The sequence below is a fragment of the Miscanthus floridulus genome, chromosome 17 (genome assembly GCF_019320115.1).
Source record: "Miscanthus floridulus cultivar M001 chromosome 17, ASM1932011v1, whole genome shotgun sequence".
In the NCBI taxonomy this organism is placed as follows: domain Eukaryota; kingdom Viridiplantae; phylum Streptophyta; class Magnoliopsida; order Poales; family Poaceae; genus Miscanthus; species Miscanthus floridulus.
The window spans coordinates 76,819,701-76,835,590 of record NC_089596.1 but is presented as its reverse complement, the minus strand read 5'-3'; the positions used below and the strand labels follow the sequence as shown (position 1 = coordinate 76,835,590).

General features: G+C 43.8%; 1 pseudogene; it reads right to left on the bottom strand.

Annotated features, from left to right (window-relative positions):
• Nucleotides 1-8,741, bottom strand: part of LOC136515819 (scopoletin glucosyltransferase-like) — a 32,709-nt pseudogene extending 23,968 nt beyond the window's left edge.
• Between the last annotated feature and the right edge of the window lie 7,149 nt (nt 8,742-15,890).

Below are 15,890 nucleotides of genomic sequence, written 5' to 3'. Positions count from 1 at the left end.
TTGTAGAGCTAGAGCAAGTTTGCTTACGCTATTTGTCATACTAATCAAATTGCTCTAGTTGATTTATAGATTTTTAAATAGGCTATTCACCCCCCTCTAGCCATATTAGGACCTTTCACCAAGCCAACATGATGTACTCAAAAGATATGAAATAAGCATGAGTACAAGTAATAAAGCTCATTTGCATTAGAGTAAAACGTGGAAGTAAAGGCAAATGAGCATAACACAAGTGATATGACATATAAATAATTCAAAGTAGAGAGCACATATGTCATATATCACGGACACGTAGATATCACTATCACATATATATAGTTCAATGCATGAAAGTAAACACACGATGAATGCATAATAGTGTATCACACATAAAAACTCCAAATGTAATATATAAGCTAATAAGATAACTAAGCTCTCCCTAAATACATAGCTAATAAGATAACTAAGCTCCCCCTAAATATGTCACTCCCCCTAAATCTATCATACTCGAACCCTCTCCCCCTTTGACGTCAAACACCAAAACCTAAGGGTCGGTCGGCAGGGCTGCAGCGGACAAGCCAGGCGCTGAAGTATGAGGAGCAAGCTGAAACTGGTTAGCATCATCATCTGATCTGGAACTCTGAGCAGCCTGACCCTCTATAGCTGTAATTGGTGTTGTAGCAGTCTAGGTCGGATTAGGAATTGGAGCTATTGTAGACTGAGCTGGTAGAACTATAGTAGGCTCTGATGATGCCACTGAGAAAGGGAGCGTCTCTATAGTCCCGGTAACAGGTGCAACTGTAGAAGGACCTGGGACATGTAGATATGGAGGAGTAGGCATCCCTATCAACTTACTAAAGGAAGCACTAAGGCTCCTAGACACTATGGTCTTTGGCACTAGCAGCGAGGGTGTCTCATCTGGTGTAAAGCCCATCTGAAGCGGTGTGAACTGTGGAGCTAGCAGTGATGTAGCAAAATACTATGACACCTGCTCTGTAGGAGAAGCAAACTGTGCTGGTGGCTATCCCTGACTCTGAAGCCCACTAGGCTATAATGCTAGAGTCATCGAGGTAGTGGCAGTCTGACCAAGCTGGGGCAAAGGCTGTGGCGGTGGAGCCCCAATAGCAGTCACAACATGCTGCATAAATCCAAGGAGCTACTGCTGCATGAGTATCTACTGCTGATGCATGGCCTACTGCTTCTACTGCATGAGTCACTTCTTATCTTCTTAAACTTCACTTTAAATTTATTTTGTGCTCTCTTGGCAAACTTCTTGAAGCAAGATGCAACTTCAGATTTGTCATGAAGGAAGAATACCCATGTATACCTTGAATAATCATCAATAATCATAAGACAATAAAGATTTCCTCCCAAACTCTTGTATGTTATTGGTCCAAATAAATCCATGTGAAGGAGTTCTAGCACTCTTGCGGTTGATATAAAAGCTTTTGTTGGATGGGTATTTGCAACTTGCTTACTGGCTTGACATGCACTACAAAGCTTGTCCTTCTCAAACTTCACATCCTTCAACCCTCTCACCAAATCATTCTTCATAAGCTTCTTGAGTGAGCTCATCCCAACATGAGTAAGTCTTCTATGCCATAGCCACCCAAGTGTTGTTTTAGTGAATAGGCATGTCTTCAAGTTTGCATCTTCAAAGGTGAAGTCCACTAGATATAGGTTGTTGTATCTAAATCCTTTGAATATCACATGATCATCATCCTTCTTGGACACAACAACCTCCTTCTCAGTAAACAAGCATTTGAAGCCAAGATCACACAATTGTCCAATGAATAGCAAGTTGAAACTCAATGAAGCAACATATAGCCTAAATCCTTTAACCTTGCCCTTTGAGTTATCTCCAATTTGATTGTTTCTTGCCCATCTACTTCTTCATCTAGTGAGGTGAACATATGAGGATCACCGGTCATATGTTGTGTGCAACCACTATCAATAACCCAATGACTTCCACCAGTTTTGTAGTTCACCTACATACAAGAGATCTAGCTTTAGGAACCCAAACTTGTTGAGGCCCTTCACCTTCTCAACAAGTGACTTTGCAACCCAAATTTTCTTAGATCTATTCTTATTTGGAGGTCCTAAGAATATCACTTTCATCTTTCCACTAGAATCCTTTCTAAGCATATAGTGAGCATTGAAGGCAAAGGGTCTAGCATGCTTAGGCAAGGGTTGTGGTGGTGGAGTTTGGCACTCATGAGCAAAGTGGCCTTCTTGTCCACACTCAAAATATCTCTTTGGCTTTGGCTTTGATTGTTGTTGTTGAGCTTGAGCCTTCTTCTCTTTGTTTGCCATGTACCCAATGCCACTTCTATTCATCTTTATGACGGTGTTTATTAGGAGCTCACTTTGAAGATATTTGCCTCTAGTGAACTTGCTCAATTCAATCTTGAGATGCTCTTTTTCTAACTTGAACTTCTTGTTCTCTTCCTTGAGTGCATCACTACTTTTATCTTCCTTGAGTGCAACATTGCTTCTTTCTTCCTTGAGTTTCTTGTTTTCTTCTTTTAGCTTCTTATTCTCAAGAATCAAGTTGCCATCATGATCAAGAGTTTCTAGCACAATGGTGTTGTGGGTTTTGAGCTCTTCAAACTCTTTTTTTAGCTTTTTATTGTCATGCTTGAGCTTGACATACTCATCATAGTCATTGCACTCAACCACTTGCTTGCCTTTGCCACTAGATCCTTGCTCAATGCTCTCATCAATAAGATCATCACATGATGTAGCTATATCAATTTTAACAACATCATTAGTGGCTTCATGTGGCTCATTAAGTAAAAATTCTAAAGCAATAACAAGGGTATCATGATTAACCTTAAGAGTAGTATATTCATCCTTTAGCTTGTTATGGCTAGTGATGAGCTCTTTGTGCACCCACTCAAGTTTATCATATTTATCTTTAAGCTCTTTCTTAGAAGATTTGAGCTCCTTGAGTTTGGATGACATAGCATCATTTGCTTCTCTAAGCTCAACACTAGCCTTTTTGGCTATCTCACATTTAGCTAAAAGAGAATCATTCTTAATCTCAAGCTTTTCATTTTTAGCTCTAGTCTTTATAATGATCTTAGTGTATTTCTATAGTAATTTAGCAAGATCATCATAGGTAGGTGACTCATATTCATCATCGCTATCACTATCACTATCATCATTATGAGCATGATCATCACCACTACTATCATCATCATATGATACCTTGCGTTCACCCTTGGCCATAAGACATAGGTGTATAGAGGATGATGGCGGTGGTGGCGATGAAGATGATGAATCAATAGCAATGGCGGCCACCTTCTCATTGTCACTTTTATCATCGGATGATCCACTAGATGAATCAATGTCCATGAGCCAATCACCGACGATATAAGCATTTCCACTCTTCTTCTTCTTGTGAAAGTCCTTCTTGTCATCTCTCTTCTTATATGGCCTGTTCTTTTTCTTCTCATCTTCATCTTCATTGCTTGAGTCATCTTTCTTGCCCTTGTTCTTGTTCTTGAACTTGTCTTTCTTAGGCTTTGTGCATTGATGAGCTAGATGACCAAGCTCTCCACAATTATAGCAATCCACCTCGGAGATTGGCTTCCTTCTAGAGCTTGTGAAGAACTTCTTCTTCTTGCCATCAAACTTGATGCCACTCTTGTTGAGCTTCTTTAGCATCTTGGCGGTCTTATTTATCATGAGGGCAAGACTTTCATCATCAACTTCATCTTCACTTGAGCTCTCATACTCAAGTCTTGCTTTGCCTTTCTCTTGGCTAGCCTTGAATGCTAAATCTTTTTCTTTCTTCTTTGTAGAGGATGAGCCATCTTGAGGTGTGATGTGCATATACATCTCATGAGTATTAATCTTTTTCAAGATTTATGTCGGTGTAGCGGTGGAAAGATCATCTTGATGTAGCACGGTCACAATATGCCCATATTTGTCAATGAGAAGGACACTCAAGATCCTTCTTACAACATTAGATGGTTGCATTTGAGTGAGTCCAAGCCCATTAACTTCCTCTACAAGAACATTCAATCATGAATATATTTCATTAGCATATTCTTTAGGAAGCATTTCAAAAGAGTTGAGCTTTTTTATGACAAGATGATAGCGTTCCTCACGCTCACTCTTAGTTCCCTCATGGAGCGCACAAACGTTCGACCATAGTGCATGGGCGTCTTTATGGTTTCTCACACAATTGAACACATCTTTGCAAAGGCCTCTAAAGATAGTGTTTCAAGCATTTGCATTCCACTTCTTATAGTTCACCTCATTGCCTTGTAGGTTAGTAGTATCCCAAGGTTTTGGGAAGCCTTGTGAGGCGGCTCTAAGTATACCAACATCTAGAGCCTCTAGATACGCCTCCATGCAAATTTTCCAATAAGGAAAATCATCTCCCTCAAAGATAGGAGGAGGTCCATCCCCGTGAGACATCTTGCTCTAGGCAGTTAAGCCTAAAAACATGAGTACGAGGCTCTGATACCAATTAAAAGGATCAAGATGCCCAAGAGGGGGTGAATTGGGCTAATTCTAACTTTCTTCGCAATAATTAAATCCTATGGTTAGCCCAATTAACCCCTTGTGCCTAGAAAGTGTTCCTAATTGTTCTACTGCACAAATAACTTGCAACCTAAGTTTTAATCATACTCTAGCATGGCAATTCTAAGAATGTAAAGACATGAATTGAATTGCTCAAAGTAAATAGAGAGGAAAGGAATGCAGCGATATTTTGTTGAGGTATCGAAGAGTCGCCACTCCCCACTAGTCCTCGTTGGAGCACCTGCGCAAGAGTGTAGCTCCCCCTTATCTGCATAAGGATCAAGTGCTCTCTATGGGTTGATTCTTCAACACTCTGTCGTGGTGAATCACCCACAACCGCTCACAACGTGAGTTGGGTTACCCACAAGCTCTGTCGGGTGATCACCGAACTCCCAATCACCACCAAGCCATCTAGGTGATGGCGATCACCAAGAGTAACAAGCACGAACTCTCACTTAACCACGACAAGCCTAATGAGAAGGTGGATGCACACTTTGCTACTCTTGATCTTCACTAACGAGGGCTCTCTTTGGTATTCTCAAATCTCAATCACCTCACTAGGACCTTATTCTTCTTAGCACTCTCTAAGGTGTTTCTCAGCTATTGAAGTGAGCAAAAGTACCCCCACACATGAGTGGAGGGTGGTATTTATAACATCGGCTGAAAAATGAACCGTTATGTGCCTCTGCGGGGTGACCAGACGCTCCGGTCAGTATACCCCGAACTCTAGTGTTTACAGTGTGACCGGACGTGTCTGGTCATGATTTCCCTCTCTAGAACCTTAATGAAGTCGACCGGACGCTGGCTTTCAGCGTCTGGTCACTTGATCTTCCAGTGTATGGTCACACCAAACGATTTCACCTTAGTCAAATGCACTAATCGGACTCTACGCCAGCGTCCGGTCACACTGAAGCCAGTGTTCGGTCAGTATTTGATCCTCCATTCACTTCCAATGCTCGATCATACGTGAATGAAGTTTGCTCCATTAGATCTGAGGCATATGTAGGAGCTACCTAGCACTAATTTTAATAAGTGTGCACCACACCTAACTCACTAGACTCACCTACATCAAGCTACCTATCCATACCCCCCTTAATAGTACGGCCAAAGAAAAAACAAAGTCCTAAACTACTCTAAGTGTCTCTCCAACTCTAATCGACACTTAGAACTAGTCATCCTTAACCTTGTCGTCCATCCTTTGAAAATCGAAACGATTTCCATCATAGGGGCATGACCACCTTGATTGCCCAATCGGTCTCCATTACCATGACCTAACTTAATTTCCTTTCCAAAACACACGTTAGACATAGTAATCTTGTATTGTCATTAATCACTAAAACCCTACTAGGGGCCTAGATGCTTTCAAGACCTTTTCTCCAGTCTCATGTAAAGTTTTCTTTAGAATCATAATGACATTAATAGCACATTACGATTTAGAATTACATCAGATGGATGTAAAGACGACATTCCTCAACGGGGACTTAGAGGAAAATGTTTACATGGCACAACCAAAAAGTTTTGTCATGGAAGAAAAAGAACGAACGAGATGCCACCTAAAGAAATCCATTTATGGATTAAAACAAACTTTAAGACAATGGTATTTGAAGTTTGATCAGACAATAAAGAATTTTTTGTTTTAAAGAGATGTAGAGGACAATTGTGTCTATACAAAGTTTAAGAATGAGAAGTTTATCTTCTTTGTCCTGTATGTGGATGATATCTTACTTGCTAGTAGTGATGTCAGTCTACAACTGGAGACAAAGAAGTTTTTGTCCTCAAAATTTGATATGAAAGATCTTGGTAAAGCCTCGTTCGTTCTAGGGATCGAAATTCACCGAGATAGAAGAAAAGGGGTATTAGAACTGTCACAAAAGGCATACATAGAAAGAATTTTAAAGAAATCCAGTATGCACAAATATAGTCCCTCACCTGCTCCTATAGTCAAGGGCGACGGATATGGGGATTTTCAATGCCTTAGGAACTAATATGAGCTCAATCAAATGAAAGTGGTTCCATATGCTTCAGCTGTCGGAAGCTTGCAACATGCTCAAGTATGTACGCGCCCTGACTTGACATTTGTTACCGGGTTACTTGGTAGATTCTAGAGCAATTCTAGAATAGAACAATAGAAATTGATAAAAAAAAGTCTTGCATTATTTGCAAGGAACGAAAGGCCTCATGATGACGTATAGAAGATCTGATTCACTCTATATAGTGGGATATTCAGATTCTGATTATACGGAAGATGATAAAAAAATCCAAGTCTGGATATGTATTCACTCTCGCAAGGAGAGCTATTTCATGAAAAAGCTCAAAGCAAACCGTCAATACATCGTCCACAATATATAACAGTTTGTAACATGTTATGAGGCAATGGACAGGTGAACTGGCTAAAGAAGTTCATACCGGTTTGAAGGTGGTTGACGACATCTATGGACCACTTAAGTTATACTGCGATAATAATCCGGCAGTATAGTATGCTCACAACATAAGTCAAGTGGTGCTGCCAAACACATTAACATAGAGTATTATGTTGTGAAAGATAAAGTCCGGGATCAAGTCATAAGTCTTGAGCATATAAGTACAGAAAAAATGCTCGTGGATTCGCTTATAAAAGGCTTACCACCCAACATGTTCAGAGAACATGGTATTCAGAGAATATGTAGCTAGCATGGGTTTAAGGGAAAAGCCTAAAATTCCTGAACAAAAAAGACCCAAAGATAAGTATCTATTTCAGAACAGAGTAGTGTGTTGTAGCTGTTAAATCTATCGGCAATGGACCGTAACGATGAGACATGTTCTATGCGCTAATCTGTAATGGAATGAACAAAAGTAAATGATATAAAATTAAAAGATGATAGTGAGATCAAGGGGAAGAATGTTAGTTGATCTCCACCAATAGGCCCAACAGTCTATTGGACCTTTGTCTTTGCTCCTTGATCGGGGGAGCCCAACCCTAATATGGTTGGTGGGCCCCTGTCGCACAGCACATATAAAAGATAAAGTGAGGATCAGAGCTTGGGTTACGAGGTTCAACGGAGCCGCCGCCATCCCACCCACAGAGAAAACCTACACCGATCTAAAGCAGTGCTGCAAGCGACGGGATGCCCCACCGCACCGCCGTGACCTCTGCCTCGCCTCTGCAGGACATGGGATCACCACTGGACCTCGCCACCGAGCCAGAGCTGCCTCGACACCGGCGTTCGCGAGGTTGCAGCGCAACCAGGGCGAAATAGATGAACCCTAAAGAAGTCTACTCCGATCTACGGTTACACAGAGGTACTCATTCGATTCTAACACGGCCACGTCACCATAGGCACGTCGACGCTCACGGCCTCCGGCGTCGAGTTCCAGCCGCAGTGCGTCACGAACCCGCCCACCGCCAGGTGGGTCAGGATCAGCATCTGCGAAGCCCAGCCCCGGATGATGAAGCCGCGGTCGCCCCTCATCGCCGCGTCCTTGCTGGCGAGTGTGATCGGCCCGACAAGCCATACGCGGCGCCCGAGCGTCGTGGTGTAGTGCTCCAAGTAGTCCGGCTCCAGCTCATGGAAGCTGTTGAACACCTCGCCGTAGCTCCTCTGGTCCACGGCGTTCATGCGCTGGAAGAAGGCCCAGTGCTCCTACCGCTTCTTGGGCTCCGTCATCTGGCTGCGCCTCAGCTCGATGAGGTGCGGCAGCCCCGGAAGCAGCACGAGCGCGTCCAGGTCGTCGGGGGCGGCCTCCACGGGGTTGTTGCGCACTGTAGTGTCGCTGCAGGCCCGCGAGAACAAGCTGCTGCCGAGGAACGCTATCCGCGGGACGCCGTGCTCCGTGGCGGCGTCGGCGGACCAGTTGAAGAAGCTGTCGGTCACGACGGCGTCGGGGCGATTCTCCACCAAGAACCGGTCGAACGGCTCGCGGAGGAGTAACCGGGCCCCGTGGAAGAACTTCTTACGGTCGGCCGCTGAATTAAGGGCCGGGGCGCACTCGACGCCGGGGGGTAGCCCGACGTCGGGGAAGGGCACGACGGCAATGTCGATGGCCAGGGCGCCCTCAGTGCCGCGGGAGGAGTCATTGGCGCGGTCCACCGCCGAGCGGATGACTTGGGCGTTCACCGGGGTGGTGAGGATGGTGCACTTGACGCCTCGGGTGGCGAAGAGCGCGGCCATGTCGGCGATCGGGATGAGGTGCCCCGGCGCGAGGAACGGGAAGAAGAGGATGTGCAGCGGCTGCTCCTCATCTTTGATGGCCATGGCTGGCAGCGTGCTGGTGCCGGTGCCGGTGCCGGCGCCTACGCAGCTGCGCTCTTGCCTCTTGGGAGTAGATCAGGTGGAAGGGAGTGCGGCACGAATTTTAAGGGCGTAGCTAGAAAGCGGAGTAGCAAGAAATCTGGAAACTTTTGGCGGAAGTAGCATGATTGGACAGACTTTATTTGCAGTTTTCGTATAACTCGTAAGGGATGCTTCATAAGTTCAGATAACGAAACATCGACTGCCTCCTCTCCCGTTCGTGACCTCCTTCAGACCCCCACCAAAGCTTGCCTCTGCCTCGTTACTCCGCTTCATCTGCGGTGAAGAAATGTTCGAGCACATTGAATGATTGAAGCTACTCTCGAAAAGTACTCGTTCGTTTCGTCATTGCTTACGTAGCATGTCACCTCGAATTATCCCGCCGAGTGCTGCAGTTTCCGGCAACGGATAACATGCAATGGCGGAGGACGGAAAAAATTGAGGTATGGCGAAGTCGATTAAGGAAAAAAGGCATAAATTTACCAATCCAAATTAAGTAATTATCCATAAATTAAACAAATAAGTGAATGAACAAACACAAAAGTGTTATCGTCATTAGGCCTTACTGATCGATTTTGCTCGCCTCCTCGGCCTTGGCGGTCACCTCAGAGGTTCAGACATTACTTTGGCAAGTAGAATCAGGGCAGACTAGCAGAGGACAGCAGGAGCAATTTGCGGATTTGGCTGTTCGCACGCCGCACCGCACTGGTGAATTCGTGATTGGAAGTATGTTGAAACGTCACTGCGTTGAGGAAAGGATTTAATAGGCGGGCTAACAGACGGCACTGTAGCCTACGGAATGAAAGCCCATATGGCTATATAAGTGCCAGCCTGAGCCACGGCCCACATGGCCCAAGTAACGCTTCGATGAGTTGAGTCGCAGCTATCATCTTCCTCACAGCTACGCGTTCATCTTCAGACTACTCTGAGTCCCTGACAGTCTGCAGCCTGTTCGTTTGTCTGTAGCTTGTCGTAAATGATCGTAAATTTTCAGTTGAAATAGTATTTTTCTCTCACACAAACCAGTCAGCAGTATTTCTTTACGAACCAGCAATGATACGAACTAGCCAACCAAACAGACTGCTGACCTTGCATCCATGGCTGCCAGCAGGCGGTGATTCGGGATGGGGATTTGCGGTGGAGTCAAGGTATGGCGAGTGCCCTACGGGTCCTCCGCCCCTGATAACATGAATCATGCTCACGGGGGCAGGCAGTCAAGTCAGAGTGTAGTTAGGACGTCCGCCATGCCAATTTTTAAATAGTTAGCTAGATGAGACATAAAAATAATAAAAAAGAAATATTATAGTGGAGAGTTACGTGAGGTATGAGAGAGGTGTTTCTGAGAGATCATGCTAGACTAGCTATTTAAAAATCGTTAGCTATTTGACCTCTACTTAATGGCAAAAAAAAACCTTGCTAAACTAGCCATTTGAAAACCATTGAGGACGTCCTTATACTGTACGTGTCCCATATATATAAATGCAATACTGTCATACTACTGTGGTGTGGGTGTGTCCAAGCGTTGTGTGAACCGGCTTGCATTTTCTAGGGTATGTTTGTTTGCCTGAACGAGGGCCATATGCAGGCTCAAGGGCTGCACATCACCTTCTCTGTTTGTCTGAACTCGTTTTAGGCCTAGCCAGCACGGCGCTTTAAAGCACCTGTGAGCCCGCATCCCAAAAAACGAAACATGCCTTCTCTGTTTGTCTGGACTCGTTTCAGGCCTGTTCGGCTGGTATTAAAGTTGACTGATAGATCGGCTAAAGCTATTTTATTGTGAAAGAAAAATTCTAACCCGTGCGAGAGCACGAGTTGATGGACTAGTTTTTTATGAATTGAAACATTTTAGCTGTAGTCTGATCTAGTAGCATCTACCAGAGAGTCTTGTAGATGTACTCCGTAGTAGCTAGTCGATGAGACCCTCGCGTTTAGCCTTTCACGGGGATCGAGGCTGCCGCCCGCTCGGTAGTCCGATGGACGTCGAAGGGGACGGAAAGCTGCCCACAATGTCATTTTCAGCTGGCCCAACACGTAACGCATACAATACTGTTGATGGGGAACCCTACAGGCCCCCCATAGACTGTACGATAGGGAAGTGGACCTTGGTAACAAGGCCCACAACCCAATTGCCAAGAAGAACACGGAGCAAAGCAACGTGTAAGACCAAAACTCTAATTCGGACTATACAAGGAAAGGCACCCGAAGCATAGCTTAGGACTCTGACCTTATATCTGAGTAGAACACAAACAACTCCTCTCAGCACCTGGACTATAAAGGGCTGGTAAGGATATCCCTTGTAAACGACTGAACATACCCAATACTCAAAGCAACACGACGCAAACAGGCTAACGCCAAACTGAACGTAAGGTTATTACTCGACCAAGTCGAGGGCCCGAACCATTATAAATCGTGAGTCTCTTTGCGTAACCGTCGAGTTCCACTATTCGTCGAAGCCTGAACAACTATCCCGGGTACCCCCGTGGCAGGCTATCGGTGGTAAAACATCGATAGCTGGCGCGCCAGGTAGGGGCTTTCGACGAATTTTTTCTCGAGAGCTCGGCGGACCTCAACCTCAAGATGGCTTTTCCGGCGGGAACAACCTTCGTCTTCGGAGCCTGGATCTGTGAGGCTGACAGCGACGGCAAACTACGTACCCGTCTCCGAGAAGAAAAAGAACTCGACGACAAAGTTGAATATGAACTCGCCAAGAAGATGATGAAACTTTCAACTTCGGATCCAACTCGGAATGAAGAAGAAAGCGGATACGAAACCGACTCTGAGAAAGAGATACAACCCGACTCCAAGACAATCTTCACAGCAAAAGAGCCAAGCCTAATTAGACTCGGAGACGCAACAACAATCGTGAAGGAATACAACCCGTACGACTCCAAAAAGAACTCGGGAATGTACGGACTATACAACACGGCATCAATCTACCAACACTTTACCCAAGACAAGATGAACTCAGCAAGAAAAATACTCCTGGAGGGAGCACAAGAAGGGATGATCATGACAGTTACCCCACAAGACTGTGTAGTGCATTGGTCGGATTCTTTCACCTCAAGCAAAGCCCAGACTAGCACATAAACTGAAGAACTACCTTATCAAGAGGGAAAAGAACTCGGATCCAGCTCAGAAACTATCGACAGCTCAACCAAACGAAGGATGAAGTACCGTACAAGAAGAGCTCGAAAGAAGTACACTGTATACATGGTAGAGCAGTTAGAACAACCTTTGGAACCACCATAGATACCAGAAATAAAATCTTTAGATGAATCAAAAGGCAACATCTCGCCGGATGAGAAAAGCGACAACAACGAAAATGATGAGCAAAGGCTAGCAAGACTAAAGAAGAATAAATTGAAGGCTGGAAAAAGGAACAGGGCTAAACAAAGGAAGCAAATCTAGAATAAGTACAAGGAGAAACTAACGGAATACAACAGAAAAATGGTGGAAAGAGAAGCCGCAAAAAGTACAAAAAGGGAAAGAATTGAAGAATTAACAAAGGAATTGCACACCCTCACGAATAACGGAAAAACAAAGGAAGATCAGAAGAAAGAAGTCGAGGGATCAGAAAAACAACCCGGCGAAGAAGTTCCACAGGAGCCACAAGGAGAGCAACCACCCAAAAAATCAAGTTTTCAAGGCTAGGACCAGTAGAGAGTGCTGATGTTAATGGAAGGCAGGAACATTACTCAAAGCAACAAGAAAGAGGCAAACCAGAATTGAGCCAACACTACCAAGAAATATCAAGAAGATTTGACAAAGAAGATGACTACGAAGAGTCCGAGTTAAAAGAAGACATGTCTTATTACAGAAGAGCAAGATCGCTAGACTATGGAAGAACGGAACCATACGACAGATTCCCTTGTTTCGCAGGAAGATTACAAACATTGAAGCTACCACACAAATTTAAACCAGCAAATCATTCCAAGTACGATGGCAAAGTAGAACCAAGACAATGGCTAAGAGTTTATTCCCAATCTATTGAGTTAGCCGGAGGAGATGATGACATCAAGGCTCTATTTTTCCCAATGGCCCTCGAAGCAATGCCACTATAATGGTTTAACAAATTGAGGCCAAGATCAATAAGATATTGGGAAGACTTGCAAGAGGCTTTCTGCAATAACTTTGCAGGCATTATTACCCATCCAATGACCGTAGCCGAGTTGAAAGGAGTAAGGCAAAGGAGAGGAGAAAGTCTAAGGGAATACTATAGAAGATTCAGAGAATTCAGGGCTCAAGTCCACGACATTACCGACAGAGAAGTGATAGAAGCCTTTGCGGAAGGAATCTTAGCAAACTGGCAATAGAAAGACTATTTCAATGAGAACCCAAGAACAAATGAAGATTCCAAGAGGGTTGTTGAAAAGCTGATTTCATCAAAAGAAAGAACCCGGCATCGGTTTGCTAGGGACAACCTAGAAAATAGAAGACCTGATTACAGACAGCAAGACAAAAGGTCGAGGCAGGACAACATGGTGGCAACCACAGACAACAAGAGAAGATACAATGACAACAGCAATGGTGGCAATTACAATGGCAACTACAACAATAACAACAATAGTAACAACAGCGGGTACAATAGTAATAGCAACTATCGGAGCAACAACTACCAAGGAAGAGCACCAAAAAACATAGAGAACATGTCATGTCACATACACCCAGGAACTAGACACAAGTTAGTTGAATGCAGTACTTTTCAGCAGCAATTTATGAAGAGAGAAAACATGAATCAAAACAACTCGGAGCAAAAGCAAGAAGAATCCAAGGAGGAAAAGAAAGCTGAAGGAGATTATCAAGAACCCAAACGCTAATTAGCAGTTATATTTTCAGGTGTTCCTAACACACGAAGCAAAAGGCAAGAAAAACTAGCACACAGAGCCATCATGGCAGCTGAACCAGCCACCCCAAGATATCTAGATTGGTCAGAGTACCCCATCCACTTCACAAGAGAAGACCAATAGACCAGTGCAGCAAACACAAGATGCTACCCGCTGGTATTAGGTCCAACTATCGTAGGAGTGGCAGTAACTAAAGTACTCATCGACGGAGGAGCCGGGCTCAACATAATTTTTGCAGATACTCTCAAAAGGATGAATTTGGATTGTGAAGGACTAATGACACCAACAAGCACACCATTCTATGGAATAGTACCCGACAGAGCAGCTATGCCACTCGGACAGATAACCCTACTAGTCACCTTTGGCACATTAGACAAATACCGGACGGAATTCATCAAATTCGAAGTTGCAGACTTTGAATCATGCTACCACGCAATACTTGGGAGACCAGCTTTAACAAAATACATGGTAGTGCCACACTATCCATACCTACTACTCAAGATGCCAACAACAAAGGGTGTATTATCATTGAAAGGAGATCTAAAGAAAGCACATGATTGCGATGTACAAGCAGTACAAATATCCGAAAGATTACAAGACATAAAGGAAGGAAAGGAGATTGCAATACTAGCCAACGAAATGAACCCGGATGAGATTCAAATACCGGCTAAGAAGCCAAGCAACTTTGCACCATCGAAAGAAGCCGCTACCAAGACTATTGACTTGTTGACTGGTGACCCAGAGAAGACGGCAATCATCAGTGCAAATCTTGATCCCAAATAGGAACTCGCGCTCACCAACTTTCTTTAGGACAACAAAGATATCTTCGCTTGGAAGTTGGCCGACATGCCAGGGGTCCCAAGAAAGTTGGCTGAGCACATAATTGATGTGAACAAAGGGTCCAAATCCGTTAAGCAGAAGCTACGAAGATTCGCTCTAGACATAAAAGCAGCAATCAAAAAAGAGATCACCAAGCTCATGGCAGCGGGATTCATCAAAGAAATAATCAACTCGGATTGGCTTGCCAACCCGGTCCTAGTTGAGAAGAAGAATTCAAAAGAATGGCGCATGTGCATTGACTACATAGACCTCAACAAACATTGCTCAAAAGATCCATATGTTCCACCAAGGATTGATCAAATCATCGACTCAACAGTAGGATCAGCTCTATTATCCTTTCTGGATTGCTATTCAGGCTATCATCAAATATCGCTAAGAGAAGAAGACCAAAGCAAGACATCGTTCATTACACCATTTGAGGCATATTGCTACAAATCAATGCCTTTTGGGCTAAAGAATGCAGGAGCAACATATCAAAGAGCAATTCAAACTTGTTTAGGGAATCAAGTCGGAAGGAACGCAGAAGTATACATTGACGATGTGGTAATCAAGACAAAAGAACCCAGATCATTGATAGAAGACCTCAAGGAGACTTTTAAGAATCTAAAAGCATGGCAGTGGAAGCTAAATCCCACAAAGTGTGTTTTTGGGGTCCCATCAGGACAACTACTTGGATTTCTAGTCAGCAACCAAGGAATTAAAGCAAGGTTAAAGCCATCATGGATATGAAACCTCCAAAGAAAGTTAAAGACATACAGAAGCTTACAAGATGCATGGCAGCACTCAACAGATTCATCTCCCGGCTAGAAGAAAAAGGGCTACCTTTTTTCAAATTATTGAAAAAGGCAGAAAATTTTGAATGGATAGAAGAGGCAGAAGAAGCATTCCAAAAGTTAAAAGAATACCTGGCACCATCACCAGTAATGACACCACCAAAAGGCAAAGAGGACATGATGCTATATATTACAGCAACCAAGAACGTTGTCAGCACAGCAATTGTGGTTGAGAGAGAAGAACCCGGACATGCTTACAAAGTGTAGAGACCAGTCTATTACATAAGCGAAGTACTAACAGAATCAAAAGTGAGATACCCACACGTGCAAAAACTACTTTATGCAGTGTTGATATCATCAAGAAAGCTGGGACATTATTTCCATGAACACAAGATTACAGTGGTAATCAATTTTCCACTTCAAGACATTCTACGCAACAAAGATACAACAGGTCGGATATCAAAATGGGCAGAAGAACTCGGTGCTCTCAACCTAGACTTCAAACCAAGAACAGCAATCAAATCTCAAGCATTATCCGACTTCATTGTTGAATGGACAGAAATCAGTCAAAAAGAACCTGAACCAATACTTGATCATTGGAAAATGTATTTTGACGGTTCCCTAAAGTTAGGAGGAGCCAAAGCAGGAGTTCTATT